Genomic DNA, 6,539 nt, shown 5'->3' with positions numbered 1-6,539 from the left:
TCTAACGCTGTAGTTGATTCTTTTGGTACCTTTATTAAATCAAATGGAGTGATGTGTGGATTGCTTCAGCTTTCAATGGAAAATGTCCAAAGTCTGACCCGTGAACAAACTGAGCTTGGTTTAGGCCAGTGGATATGAGGAATCTGTGCACCCCTTGTGAGACTCTCTGGATAGCGGGACTGAAGGGAGACCAGCCTCTGCTCCATGGAACGGGGTGTTATAGCCTCTGGGCTCTTGTAGTCCGCAACAGCGGCGCAGATCACAAGAACAGCATACAGGGATGCCCCAGGTTTACCACCCTTCTTTTGGCTATGGCTCCATAATAGACTTATGCTGGGGACATAGAGGATGCTGAAATAGCCCCTAGAGTGGACAAACACCACTAGAGGTACTCCCCTTCCGTTGCAAGACTTCTGACGTAGGACAGAGTGAATTTGTTGAGGCCAAAACAGATGTTAAGAGATGAGACCAGTGTGGTTCCTAGTTACTGGCAAGTGTCAGTGAGCGGGTAGAACCAGCTGTACATCTGCCCTGGTTTATGAACATACCTCCGCTTTTTCATTTGTGCTCTGTCCCTTCACAGATGAGACAAGGATGCGCACCTGGTGCAACGGCAGGGAGGAGAGGAAGCGGAGTCAGTGCTGCGTAGTCTGTTATCTCTGCATGGCCAATTAGCAAGCAGTTTGGAGGCCACAAACCATATGTGAGAGCCACTGGTGCACAAGATAGAGCGTATTTTCTTCATAAAAAATATTTTATGCAAGTAACTTCCCCCGGTTTTGGTTTTTTTTAGACAAGCAAGCGTTAGTATCTGAGGTTCAGTGCAACTTTTTGGCACATGAAGGAAGAATGCTGAAAGTAATGGATCAAAAAGAGTAAGGAGAAAGATTCAGAGAGAGAGATTAGCAATTTCCTTAGAAACTGCAGATGTTTCTGAGGAAAACTGGGCAGATGCAGACATGCTCCTGGCAAAAAGAACAGTTTTGGGAAAATCTTTTCATTTTCATTCTTCCAGTTATAGATATCTAAGTGTCATTTTACCGGAGCTCTCAAAATGAGCAAAACATTCCCACTTTTGTAACAAGAAACATAAGCAGGATTGGAGTTTTTCCTCTTGACTAAAACTGGTAAGATTTTTATTGTGAATTTTATTTGTAACGTCATTTAAGACGTTTCTGTATACTGGGACTCTGAAGGCTATGTTTCTGAAACAATAATGCATAGCAGGAGTAGTGGCCTGGTTCTTACTTAACTACCCACAGAGTAAGTTTAGAATGTCAGGTTCTAAATTAAGTATCAGAATATGTGATTTCCCCGTCTATTTTTTACATGTGGGTATTGGATCAGGAGCTCTTTCAGCTGCTTGACTTTAACCAAAGCCAAGTTCAAATAGGGCCATTCAGTTCTTTATTCTCTACTTTCTGGGGGGGTTTTTGTTGATACTTTCTTTGTCACTTGAATCTCAGTCTCTCCCTCTCTTTCAGTGCACAAAAGAGATTGTTGTAGGTACTTAAATTTGAATCTGCCAGCAATAGGTTGGGATTTATCCCATGACATAAGTTGCAGAAGCATAAATGAGATGCGGTCAGAAGAGAGTATGTGGAGCAGGCAGTTTGCAACTTGAACTGCTCTGGGCATTAAGGCCTTTACAAGTCCCATCTGATTATTCGGGGAGCTATGTCAGGTTGGGCATCTCCCTTCTGTTTACCTATAAAAGGAAATGAACTTTTTATGGATGGAGACTCTTAATGGAATGGAAATGAATTCTTTATTCCTGCTCCAGAGCCAGATTCCAGACGGTCTGGTTATAGTATTGTCACGTAATTGGCACTTCCTTTCACTCTCATCTTGGTTAATGTCTGACTTAAAAGGCCTTTGAAATTGAAGGGCCAGTTCCATTTAATTTTCTCAGTTTTCCTAAAATATGTCATCTTTAAGAGGAGTAAATTAGTATTTAAATTGCTTAAAACAGGTTTGGGGTTTTTTTAAATGATCAGCTGCATACAAATAGGTCCAACACTGAGGAGCAGCCTTACATAATATAGAGTGGTAGCATAGAAATAGTCTTCCAGAAGCTGGAATAACAGTATCACTGCTGGTTTCTTACAGTCTTATGGATGCCAGGATCTGTGTGGAAGGCAATAGTTCTGGCTTCTCTGAACTTTAAAGCTACCTTGGGATAAATCTCCATAAACTTCATTTGAAATCTCAGACACATAATAGATTTTCTTTGTACTGGAAATCTCATGAGATAAGGCTGTTGTGTCTGACTTTCAGTTTTGTTAAAAACACTGTCAGAACACTCTCCCTCGTGTTATCCTAGTCCTCCTGTTTCTGGCTAATGCGCTGGTGAGGTGTGACAACTTAAACAGAAGTTGACTCACATGTTTTGAGTGGCAGAAAACATTTATTTTTTAGAATTAATGCTTACTTTAACTGTACCTTTTGTTCCTTTTGATTCCTCTTGTCCCTTAAGAGTTTGCTGGAAATACGCATTCCACAGTGAGTCAACATGGCCTGCTGGACTGAGCAGAAGGCAGATTTGGGAGTTATAAATCCAAGCACTTACTTGCTGTGTGGCCTTAAAAAACTTACATAACTCTGCTTCCCCACCAGTAAAATCAGTATAATTTATCAGTCTTTGAGCAATGTTGTCATTAATATGCATAAAAAGACTTTAAAAATAAATACTGGTACTGATAGCCTGTAGGCTTTTTAACTCAAAGTAATTGTATTAATTTTACCCAATATATTCTAAGCATAATCTAATGACAAAGTAATATCTATTCCTTGATATGTTAATTATTAATGTCATTGTTGTTTCCTATTATTTCTTTAGCACTCTCAGGCATGCATGAATTGCAGACAAAAGCTCTGATCTCACATCATCACACTCTGGCTGAGACTCCTGCAACAGTGTGTGAAGTCCCGTTGATTTCAGTGGTTGTGGGCAAGAGCAGTTGGTGTCCAGAAAAAATTTAGATCCAGAATCATGGCCAAGTATGGAAGACCTGCCTGTTTTCAGCTAGGCATAATAGAAATGGAAGAAGTCTAAAATACAGAAGTTGAGCCAGGTTGTCTGCTGTTTCCTGAAGTTTTTAAGAAACCCATTCCCAGGGTCAGTGCCTCTGGCTGAGGTTCAGTGTAGGCAGAGTAGGAAGGATTGTGACCAAGGCACTTCCCTTTCTTCTTTCTGGTGGATGTAGGGGCTCTCACATTTCTCTGTTGAGCAGGTGATCAGTTTTCATTCTGGAAACAAGTTTGGCAGCAAGAGGATGTATAAGCTATGGAATCAGAGCTTTGGAAGGTCTTCAGTGACATTTCTCCATTCTTAGCACATCATTTAATGACAGCACTTGATGGCCAGGTCCTAAATCCAGCACCCAGTCTCAGAACTCAGGCCAGACATTGCAGGTTTGTGTGCAGGAAGCTGGGGGAGTACTCTCCAGCCGTGTGTTGGACTAGCTGTGGAGCTACTTTGCTCAGATTGCTCCAATCCCACAGTTACTCTAACTTTCACAGGATGAAGGTGAGTTTTTAAAAAGGGGATTCTTTCTTTCCCATAGCATTTCCAAGTCTTACCTGTTCTGCTTGCTGAGTTGTCAGTCCAGGCACTCACTCAGGATCATATCTTAAAGGTCTTAGCTCTCGTATAGCCCTTGCCAGCACCGGGTCCTGTGCAGTAGAGGTTAGTGCCAAAACCTTTCACAGCCATGGAGGAGGCAAGTAGTTTGTTCTCAGAGCAGACAGGCGCTGGTGGCCCAGCATGTCTCCTGGTATCCAGAAGCAAGAAGTTAAGGAAACTTCAAGGGGGGGGGGGGCTAGTATAAGCAATTAAGAATCCACTGAGAGACAGGAGGAAGGAAGAGTAAAGGGAACTCAGGGTCCTGATGGCAGGTAGTACTTTATGAGGCTTTATTTTGGCTGCAAAACTCACTGCTTTCACCACCACTGTGCATAGTGTTGGACTGTAGGGAAAAAAATGCCGGTGTTTGGGCTGCTGCATTGCGAAAAACTGCCTAGAGATGTCGCCTTGATTTTGGTGGGGCTCTTAGTGCAACATAGCTAACATCAGCGACACCTCACTAGAATGGAAACAGCCAAAGAGCATTCTTAGGGCTACAAGAGGTATAAGTTACGCAGTCTTAGAGCTCCTGTGTAAGCTTCATTGTTTCTATTTTCTATTGTGTTGTGCTTTATAAATGTCCTTTACCACAGATTTTATTGCACTGGGCTGGGGCAAGATTAAGTGTGAACCTCTCTCGTTGAGTGTTCGTGTCTTAGCCTGCATTGGCCACTAACAGATCTGTCACTTACTTTGATTGTTAAATTTAAAAATAATAGTAATTCTGATTCTAGAAGAATCTTTCCCTCTCTGCAATCAAAGGTCCATCTTCCTTTAAAGCAGTTATATCCTTTACATTCCCTTACTTGGCTGCTTGCTCATCTTTCATGAGGATAAACATAGAGTTTGAGGGAATTTCCCAGGTGGAAACTCCCTGTTCTTTATGAGAACACTGTGTGCAGTGTTAACTGTGTGCAACAGCCACTTCACTTTACTTCTGGTCCAGTATAATTTTTATTAGCTTGATTGTCTTTCTTGGGGGAAAAAGAGGTGAGAAAAGGACTTACTGACCCCTTATTAGTTGTCCAGATTCCAATTTCAGTTTCCCCACTGTAAATCCAGAGTAACTCCACTGAAGCACTGCTATTACTCTAGCTTTCGACTATGGAATTGCCCATTTTCATTGTCTTGAGGCTCATTGTACATAGAGATATCCAGTAGAGATCGACAAAGCTGTCTAATAAACAAAACTGTCTCTTTCCAGCTGTGTGAATTGCAGGCAAATCTCCAACTATTCACAGTCCAGAAAAGTATTTTTGGATATGGGCAGCTCATCAGTTCGTCAGAAATATTGCTATGCCTTTGCAGGGCAGCAAACTTAGGACAAGTAACTTATCCAGTGGATTTTGTCTTAGCAGTTCTGTGAATGTAAATATCTGGTTATAATTTATGATGGAAGCACAAAAGGGTGGGAATACTGATTGACAGTGACTCTGGGAATGGGGGAAGAGGTGGGTAAGCTGAATTACATTGCTTAAATGCTGTCACTGGCAGACTACAAGCACCTTTAAAACCCGTGAAAAACGTAGATTCCTCTTCTAAAGACAATATTAACTGTTTTCTATTGCCAAATACTCTTCAAGGAGTTGTTACAATTTGTAAACAAACAAATTTCTTTGCCATTACAAATTGCCGGCTCAGGCAGATTTTAGTCAGTATGTCCCCTCGTCACCCTGCTGCACTGTCCATGTTGAAGACGCATCCCTTTTATTCTGCCAAAGCTGGGTTGTTGTTTCGGTGGTTTTTTTTAATGAACCAGCTCTAAGATGAGATGCTTGCCCGCTTTTGTGAATCTAGATGATGGAGTTGATCCTGTGGTTGAACTGTACTGATGAGCAGGCTGGGGCTTTCCGAAAGCTCTTTCAGTTTAGGTCCATTCAGCTCTCTGTGCCACCAAAATAAGCTTAAGTTTTGGAAGAGATGGTTTTACAGCCAAATGATCTTAATCCTTTCCTGAGCAATTTTAAGAAAAATAGCTATAGTAAGTGCAAAGTGCAAGCCTCTAGCCTGTTCTCTCAGTCCTTGCAGATGCAGGTACTAATGTGCTGGAATTCAGCAACAGTGCTTGTATTGGTAAAAACGGCTTGTAAAACTAAGAGGTGCAAGGTAGTTCTTAATGCATGGAACTTGGCTACTCAGTGTTAAGTGGCGAATCTAGCTAAATTAAATATTGATTAAAATGCTTAGGCTCTGCTTGCAGCATCTTTAGCTTTAAACTCTGAATGCATTTTCTTCGTATTGGGAAAAAGGGAAAAAAAAGGTAACTTGAAATTTTAATAATGAGGTGGTTTGAAGACCAAGTCCTGAAAGCAGGAAAATTATTCGGAATAGCATATTGGAAAGCAAATGAAGGTAAAGCCAGCCCTCTGTAGGGAAGGGACAGTTGCTTAGCCATCTCAGCTGAGTAGAAAACAGAAAGTCTAAATGGACTAGACTAGATGTGTCTTTCTATGTAAAGAGTGACTTACACGACAAAAAAAGCCATGTGATTCAGGCAAGGAAAAATAGTCTCACTGGAAATAATGAAGTACGATTCTTTTTGAAATAAAATCAGAATTCAGTTCTGTAGTTCCTTCACCCCATTTTAATGGCACCCTGCCTCATGAGTTTTCAGTGGCTTTGTCTTTACTTTCCATGTTTATTCATCATTTATATGACAGTAAAGGCCTTTCTGTAAGAAAGCAATATTATCCTGCCATGATTACTTCATGGATATTAAAAAGGGAAATCATAAATTCTATGCTGTTTTCTTAATTTATGTACCCGGTATCTTTTTCCCCTATGCTAACAATGAAGGACAGAGTCCAGCACAGACTTTGCAAGTCACAGGCAGCGTAGATCCAAAAAGGCTGATATGCATGAGATTATCATCACAAAAGACTTCCAGAAACCTTGCAGGTACCAGATTCTTGAG

This window comes from Harpia harpyja, chromosome 5, assembly GCF_026419915.1.
Source record: "Harpia harpyja isolate bHarHar1 chromosome 5, bHarHar1 primary haplotype, whole genome shotgun sequence".
NCBI lineage: Eukaryota > Metazoa > Chordata > Aves > Accipitriformes > Accipitridae > Harpia > Harpia harpyja.
Note: the sequence above shows the minus strand (reverse complement) of the source record.